Below are 16,186 nucleotides of genomic sequence, written 5' to 3'. Positions count from 1 at the left end.
AAATATCTGGGAGTCTGGCTTAACCCTGAGGTAGAAACAGTAAATGAGAAAATGTGTGAAGAAGTGCAAAATAAAATCTTATGCAAAATGAAAGTCTGGCGACTGATGAACATGGATTTAGATGTCAAGGTACAGGAGCTAAAAATGTTTAGTGTACCACTTGCATTGTATTCAGGATAGGCCTATTTTACTTATCCCCAAAAAATTAGATTGAAAAAAATAAAGAGGGAGTTGAAGTCCTTTATTTGGGATGGGAAAAAGGCAGGAATAAAATGGGAAAGATTAATGTTCTCTAGTGAAGGGGGGGGGGGGGTTCATTCTACCTAATCTTGAAAAGTACTTTGAGGCCACTCAGATAAGATTGGGATACATATTGAAAACCACACATCACAATGGGAAAGGATGGCAGCCATACCCGGGTACTGAGACCTATATAATGATAGATGCAGCAACAGAGCTTAAAGGAAGACAAGATGGAGGAAGTATAATTCTATGTATTTCATAGGATCAAGGCAAGTATCAAAATGCTGAAACAGCAGGATTAATGGATTGACCTTTTGCCAAAAGGACATCAGGGGCTTTCAACGTGAAGAGGAAAATATCAATAGAGTGGAGACAGAAGTAGAAGAAGAAGAAAGAATGTAGACAGTTATATCTTAGGTGGTGCAGTTAATGTCACCAGGTCAAATCCTCTCATGGGAAAGTATAGAAGAGCAGTTCACACTTCAGAGGACTTACACAGCTCAAAGAGTGAAGGTAAAAATTAAAACAGGAGCCTGAAGAATTAAACACGATAACTTTAATTATTGAGGCCAGATTAGAATATGCAACCCAACACAGAATATAAAGTAGATTGTATGGGGTTTTGTTAAACAATCTCAAGCTACAGGTGAAGAACATGTGGGAACAATTGATGCAGATTCTTAAGAGATAAACTTGATGGAGCGTCACTGGGGTGAGATCTGTATAGCACTTATTTTTTCTTTAGGTTCATAGGTAGTACTAGGCTAGCTGCCCTTGTGAGCCATTTTAAACCTTGCCAATTTCCCATAGATGAGAATCAAACCCTGTCCCTTGTATCTGTGAGGTAAACGCCTTACCAATTTTGCCAACCTAAAAACCTACACTTTAAATTAGCTACAAAAACAAGGAAACTGCAAATCTTTGGTTGAAAATATCTCAACAAATGTGGGTGGCATGTGACTGAGCAGGTTGGAGATGTATAGCAGGCAGTGAAGGAAGTTGGATGCGCATCTTTTGGGAGTATCCCGACTTAACAGTAATTAAACAATCTTTAGCTGATGCAGTTCCAAAGTTAGAAGGGGGAGAAATTAAATATATTAGGATGGCTTTTCTGCTAAAAAGGGACCCAAATCTCAACAATATGGGCAATTTAAAAGATGTAGTGACTTTGATCGTGCTAATGGTAAAAAAAGGTCATTTTAAGAAAATGGAAAAAGGGGGAGAAACTACAATTTGCAGAAATAATAAGCGTAATGAGGAAGCTTGTTTAACATTAAATGGGATGTCATTCCATAGATGTCTGAGTTGTTTGGCTTCTGCTACATACCCCATTTTCATTGTAAGCTGCATATTGTTATGCTGTGTGTTTTAATGCAGTTATTAATCTGTACATTAAACATGATTTGCAGAACTGAATCACATTTTTCTTGCAATATGCTTAACTGTGTAAAATGGAATTATTAGATAGTGACTTGCACACCAACCAGGATGTGATAAAGCTAGGTTCCCCTTCCTTCCCTTCTCCTGCTAGTGTAACCAAAAGTCTACTTTAGTACAGGTCTGTGACACTAAGTATACCTTCATCAGTCATATCTATGCACTGACCTGACAAGTTTGCCTTTTTACTGATAGTTTTTTTTTCTCCCTCTTGGTCAGCCCCTTGCGGTGTAAACCCTCATCCCTGACTCACCAAACTCAACCATTAATCTCCACGGCTTCACCCAATGTATCACAACCCCAACCCAACAACTCTGGCACTATAGTAGTCTGGATCAGCCCCTTGTGATGCAAACCCTCATCCCTGACTCACCAAACTCAACCATAAATCTCCACAGCTTCACCCAATGTATCATAACCCCAACCGACCAAAGTAAGCCCACTAACTCTAGTACTATACTAGTCCGGATCCCTGTGTCCAATCCTAACCTTTGTCATAATCCCAAAACACTATCTGACTCCCTAAGTGACCCATCTGCAGCCAAAGATAAACCCTACCACAATGTAAAACTCAGCAATACAAAGACCATTGCACTCTCTCTAACTTTGACTCAGACATATTCAGTGGCATTCTCTCCTTCATAAGTTGATCTTTCCTGCTCCACCTACCCTTTGACAAAGCAGTGCACAAATTCAACATTATATTCTTTGAAAATCTTAACTCATTAGCTTCCCTCAGGAAAGTTAGAATAAAATCCCATGTTGCACCATGGCTAACAAAGTCCACTTGCTCTCTAATGCTAGAAAGAGGCAAGGCTTGGAAAAACTGGCAAAATTTCAAACCCAGACTCACCTCCAAAACTACAAACATATCTGTAATGTCACTAAAAAGCAGGTAAACACTGACAAGACAAACTTCTATCAAACCCCCCTATCTAGCCACCACAAATATCCCCAACTATTTTGGAATACTATAAATAAAATTCTACACCTGGAAAGTCTAATTTCCCTAACCCTTGTCCGAACAACTCTCTTCTGGAAACCACCTCCATTCTTAACTCTTACTTCATTGACTCCATAACTAAATTAACTCACAACAGCTACACCACTAAACTCCCCCACCCCCCCTCCATCTACTCAGACAACTCTCACTGAAATCCATCCCCACTTCCTACATAAAATCTCTTCTTAGAAAACTTAAGCCACACTCTCCCTCAGCAGACAACCTACCCCCTCACTTCCTAAAGCTTGCCACTAGTTCATTAGTCTATCCTTTCTCCATCCTAATCAACCAATTTATTCAAGAATCTGCTGCCCTCTCAGTCCGGAAACAATTTTATTCTATCCCCATCCACAAGGGAGGGCATGCTACTGACTTCTCAAACTTTCTTCCAATAGCTATTCTATCCCCTCTCTCTAAGTTACTAGAAAAATGCATTCATAAGCAACTACCTCTTCCAGGAAAATCTGATTACACCCACCCAACATGGCTTCCACCCTAACCACAGCACCACCACTGCTTTAACTTCCTTTACCCTAACTATCGCACAATCCAGAGACAACAACAAAATCATCTCCTGTCTGTTCCTAGACCTCTCCAAAGCCTTTGACACTGTCTCCCACCTTATGCTCCTTACCAAACTGGCAGACCTTAATGTCTCTCTACCCAGACATGGTTCTCTAGCTACCTCTCCAACAGCCAGCAGTCTGTCATATGGTTCTCATCCTTCTCCTCCTTTTTCATGTCAGCACCAGTGTACCACAAGGATCCATCCTTGGACCACTACTATTGAACATTTTCAACAGATGTCTTCATACATCTTGCCCTCACTCTACTCTCATACAATATGTGGATGACTCGACTATCATCTTGACCTCTGACTATCCCTCAGACTTCACTCACTTACCCAAAACTCCTTTCACTCTGTTGAAAACTGGCAATCAATTAATACTTAACCCTAAAAAAAAACTTCTCCTATTTCTGCCCAAGTCTCTGTCCCATCATAAAACATCATTTACCATCACTTCACTTAACAACACTGTCATAAATGTCAAAACACACATGAAACTACTAGGTGCAATCATAGACAACCAACTTAAGTTTGATCTGCATGTACTTAACTGTATTAAGAAAACACATCAAAAACCTGGACTGCTTTACAAAAATAAAAAAAATACCTCACAAATGACTCAAGACTTTCTCTTGCCTAGGCCTATTTTCTTCCCATCCTCCTCTATGCCTCCCCAATCCTGATCAACATACAATCCATACTAATGACCAAGCTTGAACTAACCTACAATAAAGGTGTTAGGTTCACTGCTAACCGACACTATAACTCTCACCACTGACTTTCTCTCTCACCACTGACTTTCTCAACTAACAGTGCAATGGCTAGATCTACCCCATCTATCCTTACTCCCCCAGCTGTTCCTTACTCACTCCATTCTGAACAAACCCTCCTCCTCCTGCCCTTCCCTGGTACAGCCTCTCTTGCTCTCATAGGAGCACTGATCAGTTTCTTTTAGTAATTCATAGACTAAAAAAGATCAATAGAACAACACTTATATAGCTACTCAGTTGCCCTAGCATGGAACAAACTCCCACTGAACATTAGAAATCTGTCCCTCACTCATAGCTTCAAAAAAATCTTAAAGAAAACCTACAGAACTCCTGTATCTGTTCCTGCCAAAGGCTCAGCCTTACACCTTCCATCTACTAACTGCTTCTGCCTAGCAACTACTACTTCCTGCTCTACTCATCTTAACTCCCCCACTGTATCTTCCCTGAATACTGACCCACACTTCTACACCTTCTTCTCTACCTTCTCTCTCATTCTTGTTTCTGCCTGTTACTACCTTTGTCATTGGCCTACTTTGTGCCACCACATATTGAACTACAGAGCTCTAATATCCTTTGTTATGTGATTAATCAGACTTGTAAGGAGTATACTATATATTCACAACCTCCTGTAATTGCTGCTATCCTCTGTTTTCAACTGTTTTTTGTAATTCATTATGTTAATCTCTTCTGTATGGGGCTTACCCCCTGGGCTTCCACTGAAAATGGTCTATCCCACAGTTGGATATACCCAATTAACAAATGTCAAACTAAAATAATAATAAAATAAAAAAGTATGCTAAGATTAATTTACCCCAAATAAACCTTTAACAGACACTAAATAATTTTAATGTCTCACATCATGATCCATATCCCATGTTCTTCCGTTTATTTATTTATTTATTTGTTTATTTTTTTTTTTTGTAAATTTCCTCGGAACTCCCTCCAGCCTTCTCAGATAATTTCTTGTACAGGTACAGAAGAAATTATTATATTCCAGGAGAGGTCTGATATGTTTTGAAGGGTCTATATTATAACCTCAAAGATACAGAATTTTGACTACCCTGTCATCGACATATATCCGTCGAACATCTATTTCAGCAAACAGCCATATCATCGATTTCTTTCCAAGGGAAAGAAACTGGTTTGCCGTTGTTTTAAATCTGCCCTTTTCCCCATTGTAGTGCGATATCAGAGTTAGTATATTTAGTTAAGGTGGCTGTGGGGGGCACATCCCCCCCTCATTGGGGGGTGTAGGGGGGCAAATCCCCCCACTTCATAGCATTTGTTACATTGTGTCGTGCGTAGTTGGCCTACTGATTTTTTTTCCCTTGGAAAGAAATCGATGATGAGGTCACTCGCTGAAGTGGAAGTTTGATACGTATGTGTCGATGATAAGGTAGTCGAGATTCTGTATCTTCGAGGTGATAATATAGACCCGTTTTGAATACTAGACTTAATATACTTTCATCCCTTGTTGATAGTTTTCTTAACTTATTTCTTTCTTAAATTGTTTTATTGACTTATTCCACCAATATGGAAATAAAGAATTGTTGATTTGTTATTTTCTCTTCTCAATGAGAAATAAACACAAGCTTGCAGATATTCTTCAATAATTTAATATCTGTAGCAACTGTCTAAACTCTGTGCCTGGTATGACCGATCAGTCTTCATTAACTGCAAAGGTAAATTTTGTAAGGCACTTTTCAGTGGTTGTAATATGGAATGGGTTGGTGTGTCTAATATAAAAGATACAAAACAGTGGCCAGATGTACCCAACTGAGAAAGTAATTTAATGAAGCTACCTTTAAAGGTACATTAGTGATAATAAGCTACCCTTAAAGGTACATTAGTGATAATAAGATACAGTATGCTATTTTCTATGGAATTACACTTAACTAGTTCAGTCATCCCATGAAAATGCAAAATATTTTTTGTACTGATACTTAGCAATTAATGCCAACAGTTTTTCTAATTTATTTCCCAGGCTTTTAGCATTACAAAGAAAATGGTAAACAGGTTCCCTAGATTTTTTATAAATTGCCTTGCACTTTACACTTTGTTTTTTCCAGAAACTTGTCTAGCTGCGAAGTAATTTTACTGACCATCATAGCCGGCCTTAGGCATAGGCCAACTAGGCGGCCGCCTAGGGCGCCAGTCTAGCAGGGGCACTTTTCCAGTATTTATTTGGTGTAGGTAGACCATGATGGGGGCACCAGGTAAGATGTTGGGGGGGCACTGTGGAACCCTTTTGCCTAGGGCACCAGTTGACCTAGGGCTGCTCCTGCTGACCATAAAACTTGATCCATACTCATTCAGATTATCCCATGAAAACAGCCTTCTTCAGACATTTCCCTTAGTTATTAAACATGTAAGCTTTTGTACATGTGTAGTCATTCAAAGAGATTAAAGGCATGATCTCACTCAACCTAAACTGTATTCTCTTTGCTTCCAAAGCCTCAATTATATCCAACAAGTATTATTTCATATATTTTAGTGGTGTAAACCTTGAATCATTAAATCACAAGTCGTACTTTGGCTTGACTAAGCTTAATTTTGCTATCATGTTGAGTGTATCAAGTAGTCTTAACCCAGATAAAACAGAAATAGTATGAGACACCTTATCTAGTTTGGAAAGTTCATTTACTATAGGACTTAAAAATGAATCACCCAAAAATAAAACTTCAGTGTTGCCTTCATTTACATTTGTTGTCCCAATATCCCTCTTAACAGTAATAACTAAAGGAGTTTAACCTTTTTTGTTTTAAGTTCATAGGTTCATAGGTTCATACTAGGCTATCTGCCCTAGGGCATTTATAAGCCTAGCCAGAGTGTGTTTGGCTTTCACCACCCATTTTAAATTAATTTTGCTGTGCCCTTTTTCAAGGTTAGTATACTGTGCCTCTGTCTAACAGTGACACAGAAGTGATACCCGGGGTAAACCTACGATCTCCCATCCACTCATCAAGATTCCTCTTGAAGAGAGTCAATGAGGGACTCTGCCTAACCTGGACTGGGATTTTATTCCAGAGTGAAGGGAGCCTCTGGGTTATGAATCTGTCCCTCCAGCATGTCCTATTTATTTCAGTGCTGAGGTTCAAGTCTCAAGAGCATGTAACTCGATGGGATTTGGATTTTCTGAGGTACAGCATGTCCATTATATCCGGGTTGGACATGGCTTTATACGTCAGGCACAGATTGCCTCTGTGCAGGCGGTATGCCACTGAGTAGAGCTGGAGTTTCTTTAACTGGCATCATATGGCATCTGTTTGAGCCCTATGATCCTCTTGCTGAGGTACTTTTGGGGTCTTTCCAGTTGCTGCAGGTGTCTGGTAAGGTACATCCCAAAAGGGGCATTGTACTCAATTATGGGCCTGATGAGGGATGAGTAAAGAGGCACGATGACCTCCCCTGATCTAGATGTGAATCCCTTCATGATTAGGTGGGCTATATAAAATGTTTTTCTAACCACTTTGGCCACGTGGTTGTCAAATGAGAGATTGCTATCAACTTGGGTCCCCAGGTCCCTAATTACTTCTTCTGTACTTAATGGATTACCACCTATGTGGTAATTTGTGGGCACTTTGTTTTTGCCAAAGGGGATGACTATACACTTTTTGGCGTTTAGCTTGAGGCCATGGCTCTGGCACCAGTTGTCTGTTTCTATGAGGCCCTTTTGGAGGATGCTTGTGTCGGCTGGAGAGTCGATTATGGCGCCCAGTTTGCAGTCATCTGCAAACTTAGTCAGCCACAGTCCTTCCATGTTGGCCTGTACCTCCGAGAAATATATACCGAACAAGAGAGGTCCCAGGACTGAGCCTTGGGGGATGACACTTGTTGGAATAAATTTATTGCTTTGGTGAGCTTGGTGCCTTATTGTGAGCTGACAGATTTCCGAAATTCTTCACTTGAGAACTTGCTTCCGACCATTTTTTTGGTTTATTGGTTTGTTTTTTGGTGCTTCTGTTGTTCCAACACATTATGTCTCCTAACCCTCACCCCATACCTCTCAACTGTCCAGATTTTTGCCTCATATTTTTGGCCCATTTCCCATAAAATTGTGGTTTTCTGGCAAATCATTGAGGACTGAAGTCAGAAAAATAATGGCAAATATTTGAGTTTCAGACTTCATATCCTTCAGATAACTCATGCTAATGCAAAACCTGTTATTCTATCAACTTTCTAAGTTTGTAAGAGTAATATTTAAAAAGTGTCCCTGTTTTTTCCTCCATTATTTCTGGCTTTGTCCAGGTTTCTTGCTCTAACAGGTTGAGAGGTATGCTCACCCTTACCCACCTGTATACGTGCCTGACGTGTGGTTGTGAGGAAAGTGAAAAAAATAATGATTACAGTAATGTTTTCCACTTTGCTCTTCCTAAACAGTTCATTGGTCCTAAAACAAGTTATAGTAACTACCTTTGTACACCTCTGAGGTATGTGAGACAAGTAAAAGAAACAATGATGACAGTGTCCCCAGACTTTAGAAGTATGTACGGGACTGACCTCCTGTATAGACTTCTAAGGTTTGATTCTAATCAAAATTAAAGAAGTAATGACCACACCATCCCCAGCCACTCCACAACCTGCAGCAACCATTGGTACACACCCCTGAGCAGGGATGACTTTAAAATGGGTGTGATTGAGGACTGAGGCCACCACTACATTTATGTCAAAATCAATTTATACAGTCTGGAGTGTGTATAACTCCTACAAGTTCTAAATGTCTGAATGTTCTGTTATGTATTTTATGCCCTTCTTTTGAATTGTAATTACTGCATTTTTTACTACTACCCAGAAAAGTTTAGAATGTGTCCAGAATTATTGCACCTGCATGCAGAGATAAAAATCTGAGATTGTTTTTACACACACACACACACACACACACACACACACACACACACACACACACACACACACACACACACACACACATATATACACACACACACGCACGTGCGTGCACAGTTACACATGCACTGTGCATTCATCTTTATGGAAACTGTAAAGAATTCCATTAAATCTGCTGCATGTTTTGGAGGTGGTGGAATTAAGCAGAGCACATAGATAGATGCACACAAAGACAGGGAGGATATGCAGACTCCACATGAAAAAATATAGCCAAGATGTCACTGAAATGGCAATGATATACACTGCACCACAGTGGTGATGAACTGTTGTTTTTGCACACATCCTCTTTTTGCCAAGCCACCAAATACAGCCACCTGTCATGAATAAAGTCTATGTTTTGATGCTAAGTAAAAGAACATATGGCCAGCTGGTTAGTCTTAAATACATTGCAAACATGTCACTCCCCACACCACCACAGACAAGAGTAATGGCAGTGTTGATGTTGTTTGTGTTAGAAAGTCAAATAAATCATAGCCATCTTGTTACTCTTGCACTACAACATGTAGCATAGACAGACACAAACATTTTGCATTGATTTCATCAAATAGCAATACATTGTGTAACATTGCTAGTGCCACATCAGATCAGTGACAGCTGTGTAACATTCATCAAACAATAGCAGGGGTAAGTCACTTTTTACCTCATTGAGGAATGATTCATACCTGTCACTGTCCCTGATTTCACAGAAGATTCCTAATTTCTCTGTCATAATTTTGCTCTGTCTCTTAAAAAAAGTTTGACTTGCTGGTAAATCATTCAGGATTACAGGCAGTCAATAAATCCAGACATCCAAGTTTCATACTTCATATTGTCAAAAATACATGTTTTTGGAAAATGTGTTATTCTATTACTTTTAAAGTGAACTACAGAAATATTTTTAAAATGTTCCTGATTTTGAGCCTTTATTCTGATATGATTTTTGGCTTTTGCCCAGAATTCTTGAGGAAAGTAGTTGTAGTATCTAGTGTTCTGGATTACAGAGAGTCAGTAAACACAGACATAGTTTCAATACATAGGACATGCTGGAGGGACAGATTCATAACCTAGAGGCTCCCTTCACTCTGGAATAAAATCCCAGTCCAGGTTAGGCAGAGTCCCTCATTGACACTCTTCAAGAGGAATCTTGATGAGTGGATGGGAGATCGTAGGTTTACCCCGGGTATCACTTCTGTGTCACTGTTAGACAGAGGCACAGTATACTAACCTTGAAAAAGGGCATAGCAAAATCAATTTAAAATGGGTGGCGAAAGCCAAACACACTCTGGCTAGGCTTATAAATGCACTAGGGCAGATAGCCTAGTATGAACCTATGAACCTATGAACCTATACTTCATAATGCCTAAAGAAAGTGTCTGTTGATGCAAAATATGTTATTTTTGCCTTTTTAAGTTGACGAGTAATATTTTAAAAAATAAAAAATATTTCTAATTCTGAGCCTTTATTTTGCTATTATTTTTGGCTTTGCCCAGAATTCTTTAGCAAAGATGTTGAGAGTTATAGTATCTTATGTTCTGCGATATTTATAAAACTCTCTAAAACAGAAAACCATCCCTGAAGATTAAAAGCCATCAACACTTTATAGCAAATCTATGGTAAGCACTGAGACTGGTCTCTGTTGGCTGCTGATCTCTAATGCTTACCTTGCTCATGTTCATTCTCTGATTAGCAACTTTATCTTAACAGGGTCATTTCACAACCCTGTTTCATATAAATAGCATCCCCCCCCCCAGAGGATGCAGTCAAATATGCTGAACAGTGCAGTACACAAGCACTTGTACACCTTCATGGACTCAGCCATACCCAACAGAACTAAAACCTGCTCCTCAAGGAAACACAAACCTATCTGATGACATCCTCTATCAACACGTTTTATAACAAAAGGAAGAAACTGTTGTCCAAGGGTAAGAAGGCACAAATTCCCAATTGGAAAACTCCCTCCTTACCCACAACAAGCAAATCAGATCTCTAGTGAAAACCTCCAAATCCAATTATGAATTGAAACTAGCCTCCTAAACAAAAGCAAACCACAAAGTCTTTTTTAGTTACATCAGGAATCTCCATGGCAAAGCCCAGGTTTGTTCCAAATTAGTTCTTACTATACCACTTACACTGATCCTGTTGAGTTAGCCAAGCAGCTAGCAGATATGTTCAATGCAAACTTCACCTCCCTGTCCCCCTCAAAGGCTCATTTGATATCCCAGATACTTGCCCTGCTCCTCATATCTTCATAGATTTAGTGTTAAAGGCCCTACCCAAGGCAAAGAACACAGCTTCCATGGGACCTGATAGTATCTCAGGCTGTATTCTGCACCATCTCCAACAAGAACTAGCTTTGCTATTGAGCACCCTATTCAACCATAGCCTAAGTACAGGCTTCATTGCAGCAGAGTGGAGAACTGCCATTGTCGTCCCCTTGCATAAAGGTGGTGCCACTACTGACCCTGGAAACTATCATCCCATTAGCTTGACAAGTCTGATCTGTAAGACCATGGAGCGTATTATTATGAGCCTCATGAACAAGGACATAGGCAATCTCCAAGCACTTGACACCACCCAGTTCATATCTGTCAAGGGCAGATCTTGCCTGTTGAACTTGGTTGACTTTTTTTGAGACTGTCACCAAGGCACTGGATGATGGAAAGTCAGTACATACAGTTTACCTTTACTTGGCCAAAGCCTTTGACCCAATCCCCCACTCGGGCATCATAAAAAAGATAACACAACTTGGCATAAATCCCTATCTCATCAGGTGGGTGGCCAACTGGCTCACCGATAGGACCCACAAGGTGTCTTCACCTCTGACAGCAGACCTGTCACTAGTGGTATTCCTCAGGGACCTGTCCTGAGACCCCAACTGTTTGGCATCTACTTCTCAGAGGTCCAGGCAAAGACAAAAGGCCTGTGGCTGACTAAGTTTGCAGAAGACTGGAAGTTGGGTGCTGTCATTGACTCCCCAAATGATGTTAACATACTACAAGAGGTTCTCACAGCAACAAATGATTGGTGTCAATGTCATGGCCTTAAGTTAAATGCAAAAAAATGTATTATCATACCATTTGGCAAAAACATGGCCCCTACTGGATACCACATCAATGGCAACCCCCTAAGCACACAACCTGTGATGATAGACCTGGGTACACAAGTTGATAACAACCTCACACTTGACCATCACGTAGCGGCAGTGGTCAGAAAAGTCTTTTACTTGGTTCATCTCATAAGTAAAGGGATTGCATCCAGAAAAAAGGCAGCTATTACCTCTCCGTTCCTCCCTCATTAGGCCAATAATTGAGTACAACTCCTTGTTTGGAATGTACCTCTCTATACTCCTGCACCAACTGGAAAGGCCACAAAATGCCTCAAAAAGGAGAATCCATGGCCTCCAACACCTGTCCTATGTGGACAGGCTCAAATCACTATCACTCTACTCGGTACTGTACAAATTTCTCAGAGGTGATTTGTGTCGTGCTTACAAGGCAACCTCAGATGCTGCTCTACTACAGATGCTCCATATCTGTAAGTCTGACCCCTCGCACATTACCCGATCGAATATACAACATTAACAAAACTGCTGGAGAGACAGGTTTGTCTCCCAGAGGCTGCCCTGTCTGTGGAATAGACTCCCCATACAGGTCAAAGAAGTACGTCACTGACCCTCTTCAAGCGCAACCTTGATGAGTGGATAAGAAACCCTAAGTTTGTCCCATGGGTTCCACCTGTATCCCTTACTGATGGGTGACAGGTGCTGTTTGAGGTTTCTTTTTTATCGATAAACTCTTGGCTAGGCTTGTAAGGGCTCCAGAGCCATTAGCTTAGTAATCTCCTATGATCCTATGACCCTATAATCAGAAAATGAATAGTCTTTTTTTTTCCTCATATTTCCCCAACCAGCAGTCAGTTTTTTAAAAGGATGACTAAAGGCCCCCCCCCCCCCTTGCAGCCAGTGATACACACCTCTCAACCTCTTAGCTCAAGAAATCTGGTAAAGCCTAAAATAATGAGGAAGAAAAAGGCCCAAAAATAGGGACAGATTTTAAACATCGCTCTTATAAAATTAGAAAGTGCTATAATAAAATGATTTATATTAGCATGCATTTTCTGAAGGAGATAAACTCTGAAACTCAAATGTAAGTTATTATTTAGTGAATGCAACCCCCAATGTTTTGCAGCAAACCACACATTTTATGAGGAACACAGACAAAAAATTCTGGATATTCTGAGAAAATCTGGGCAGTTAAAAGGTATGCATAGATACTGTAGGTGACTAAAGCTAGCTATGATGACAGTTTTAGTGTTGAGAATGGCCATTGGCCACCGCCAGGATTAACTAAGTCAAGGGCATGATGTCAGTGGTAAAATAATTTCATGGAATTATGAAGCCTGTTACTTGAAAAACACACTTATTATAACCATTGATATCTTTGAATTTTAAAGAAGATATTTAAAAATGAGAGCTATTATTACCTATCTGGTTTATAAAGTAAACAAGACTTCTGTACTAGCTTTTGTTGGTTTGATAAAAATGTTATAAAATATCAAAATAAGGATTTGCTATGGTTGGGGGTCACTGCGTCCACAGGGTTCACTGGTGCCTAAAGCTGGCTATGCATATGAACCTATAGACCTATGGACAGAATGAAGTATAGAAACATGTAATAGAAGGATTTTTGCAATGACTTCATGGACTGGATATAGCTATTAAATTAAATGTAATTGCTACAGCAAAGACAGTACAGGAAACAGTATGTTTTGTAATCAGACAGAAACAACTGTTGCAGGCATCATATGCAAGTAATAAAATATTTCTACAGAGTCAGCAGTGATAGCTGTTAAAATGAATGCAGGTAAAGCAGCTAGAAGAAAAAATAGCCTACAATTGAATATTTTTCTATAGAAAAGGTGGCCGTTTTAAAAAAACAATGCCCTAAGTATTGGGTGTGGAAGAACAAGCACATTGAGGCTGGGAATGATGTCCCAGTTCCAATTGTCCCAGAAAAACACAGACAGGTCAGGAAATCAGAATAAGCTGAGGTGAGTGAGGGTACAGAAAGGCCATCTCATAATCCTCAGTACGAGTTATTAAATCCTAGTTTAGAAAATCTGAAATTGAGACAGAATCAACAATAGTTCCTTCATCTCCTAATATCAATATGGTTTCAGATTCATATAATGCTAGAAATGTAATTTTATTCTAGTTCATTGTTTTCAGACACCAGTGTAAATATTCTACTGGTGAGGATTCAAGTGTGCATGGAATGAATGAACAGGAATCCTGTAGAAACAGCCCAGTCTAATACAGCTATAAGTGACACACAGAATTCAAGGCAGGATAAAAAAGAAATGCACACAGTAGCCCTAGTTAATGTAGTTAGCAGTTCCATAGAAAGTGATTTTCAGAAATATCTAGTAGCACCAAATCCTCTAGTTTATCTGACAACATTTAAGGTAGAAAAGGATGGCAGACCATACATTTTGTTTTCAACAGGAAAGGAACTATGGAATAATGTAGTAACTGATACAGATGCATCCGTTTCAGTTGCAAACAGACCCTTACCAGAGAAGGTGACAGCAATAAGCAGTAAGCCTGAGGAGATTAGAACAGAGCTAATTATACTGGGAAAAAAGTAACATTCAAATTCTTCTTACATTGTCAGTGTGACAATACCATGCAGGATGCAAATATATTTTCAGGACTGGGTAAGTAACAAGATTTTGTGGAGAAATAAGGATGTTGCAGTACGTACACTGGTGAAAAAGAAGAAATCTGTAAAAAATGTGTATACAGTAGGTTGTGCAGATGAATCACAGGGTTTAATAAATCCATATTTGTGGGCTAGAGACAAGACATCTCTTGTCTTAACTCCAACAGCTGAAGTAAGGGCAAAACACCTTAAAGATAAGTAATACCTTACTAGAAACAGTACCCTATTCTAAAAGAAGCAATAGAAGACATTCATAAATGTATTTTAACCTGGGAAGAAAAACATATCATAGTAAAAAGATCAGGTCCATTAAATTTAGCCATGTGGCCAGTAAAGAAAAAAAGATAGTAGCTATAGACTAGTACTAGATTTGAAATTAACAAATAAGTACACCACTCTGGTGGCACATGTTGTGGTTGGTACACTGGAAATAGCAGTCAGGTTTGACCCCCAGAGTAAATGGTTTACAGTTACAGGGTAATACTTTCATAGGTATGTACCAGGCTAGCTGCCCTTCCAGACCATTTTAAGCCAAGCCAATGTCTCTTTTTGTGCTTGAAATAATCTATCCCATTTGGTTATAGTTTGGCCTTACCCATCCCATGTCAGTAATTGTATATTACCCCTAATGTGAGTGTTGTTGTGTCTTTCGGCTTTTCCCGGTTAGGGGTGGCCACAGTGGAACTCCGGTCCACTAATGATTGGCAGTAGATATTTATGTGCCGAGTTGCCGGCCCTGACGCACAACCTTCAACGAAGGTATGCCTATTCACGCATGTCTCCACACAGAAGACGCTGTAGCTGAGAATTGAACAGGACAACATCTTAATGTGAGGCGACAACGCTACCGCAGCACCACCAACTGGGATAATACTATAGAGGATCCGTGCATGGGAGAAGGCATTTAGGAACTGCTTCAGGCAGCAGTCCTGGAGTACATTTTCTGTTTCCCATCCATAGATCCAAGTTGCACTTGAAAATGGACATGGATAAACTTTGTTTTACGTGGATTTGGATTCTGTTTGGTAGCAGCTGTATCCTCTGTGAAATATACCTGTCCTTTCAAGCTGATCAGTTGATGTTACAGAAGAGGTTTGGATCCTTAGACAAAGTATTTCTGATGCCATTTGACTTGCTGTTGTGCAGTAAATCCATCAGCAATGGGTCATTGGATGCCTTGTATGCCAGACACAGGTCACATCTTAGCAGTCTGTAGGATAGGGGCTATAGTGGCAGGTCTCTGTGTATTTCCATATAGGACATATTGATTAGGCCTTGTATCCTTTTAGTAAGCTATCTCTGCAATGTTCCAGTTGCTGCATGTGTCTGAACAGATAGATAGGGACATTATATTTAATGACTGGCCTAATGAAGGCTAAGTAAAGGTCATAGATTTGGAAAATTATTATTTTTTTTGCTAAGTCATCACAATTTTTTTTTTTTTTTTTTGCTTTTTCCTTTGAGTATACCCAGTATCTAACGACATGTATGCCTATGGGTTTTGGAAGTTGCCCAGAGCTATCTCATCAGACAGTGACATAAGTTCAGAGACCATTAAATT

The sequence above is a fragment of the Protopterus annectens genome, chromosome 3.part0, assembly GCF_019279795.1.
Source record: "Protopterus annectens isolate FY-2018-M chromosome 3.part0, PAN1.0, whole genome shotgun sequence".
Taxonomy (NCBI): Eukaryota; Metazoa; Chordata; order Ceratodontiformes; family Protopteridae; genus Protopterus; species Protopterus annectens.
This window is presented reverse-complemented; position numbering follows the sequence as displayed.